The sequence below is a fragment of the Arachis ipaensis genome, chromosome B03 (genome assembly GCF_000816755.2).
Source record: "Arachis ipaensis cultivar K30076 chromosome B03, Araip1.1, whole genome shotgun sequence".
In the NCBI taxonomy this organism is placed as follows: domain Eukaryota; kingdom Viridiplantae; phylum Streptophyta; class Magnoliopsida; order Fabales; family Fabaceae; genus Arachis; species Arachis ipaensis.
In genome coordinates this window covers 6,721,413-6,722,533 of record NC_029787.2, presented here as the reverse complement: position 1 = coordinate 6,722,533, position 1,121 = coordinate 6,721,413, and positions in this window count along the sequence as shown.

Sequence of the window (1,121 nt, the reverse complement as noted above, 5' to 3'; positions counted from 1 at the left end):
ATTACCGTTTTTTGAATGATCATTCATACGATTAATATAAAAAATAGTTATTTTTACTAAAATAATATTATGTAATTAAATATACGTATAAAACTATTTTATACTCACAGTGTATCAAAATTAAATTCATACATATATATTGTGCGTGCATGACTATATTGTTAATTTCTTTTGTCATTCACTTCATTTATACATGGAGAGTGAATAGTGAATGAATAACATTTTGAAGCAAAGTATTAAAATGATGGTTATGCATGTGTGTTGAACAAGCATTTCTTTTGCCTAATGTAATTATGTCTATATGCACATAACCAGATTATTAATAAAATAAATATCAATTATGCTACCCATGTCTGTATTTACTATTTACAGTACACATAAACAGTAGACACATTATTTTATGTGTTACTTTAATTTATATCCCTACATGTATGGCACCCTCTCCAATATTAATGACACAAAAGGCAATAAACTTTTTTTCTTTTTTTCTCCCACCAAACCAAAGGCATTGACAATGCATGGAAGAATTAGTTGTATCCAAATATCTTTGCTATCTATCTCCCACCAAAACCAGTCATTTCATAACAATCTAATAAGTAATAACACTGCTTCTTAACTTTGACAAATAAACCTTTCAGCCCTTTTGAGGATATATGCTTTTCTTTTTCCTTTTAAGTGCGTCTCCCTTTTCATAACTTGTCACCAGTCTTAATATATTTTCTTCTTCAATTCTCCCCCATCTTCATATGGTGGAGGGGTCAAGCCTTTAGGCTAACACTATAATTCTATATATAGGAAGAGTTTTAAGTGTACCGAAAACACCGGTGTTTCAGTTATTTTAACTGTTGATCTGAATTATAAAAAATATATATAATATATATTAATTAAAATCAACAGTTAAAACAACTAGAACACTAATGTTCTCGATACACTTAAAATTTTTTCCTATATATAATATATGGTGCAAACATGACCATATTTTATCTTATATTATGATAAATTTTCTTTGTATTTAAAATCATTATGTGTTGTTAGGTAATTATTTTATAATTAAAATAAATATGAAAATATTGAAAAAAATCTGTTTAAAAAGAAAAGAAAGAATATTTCTATTTGAAAAT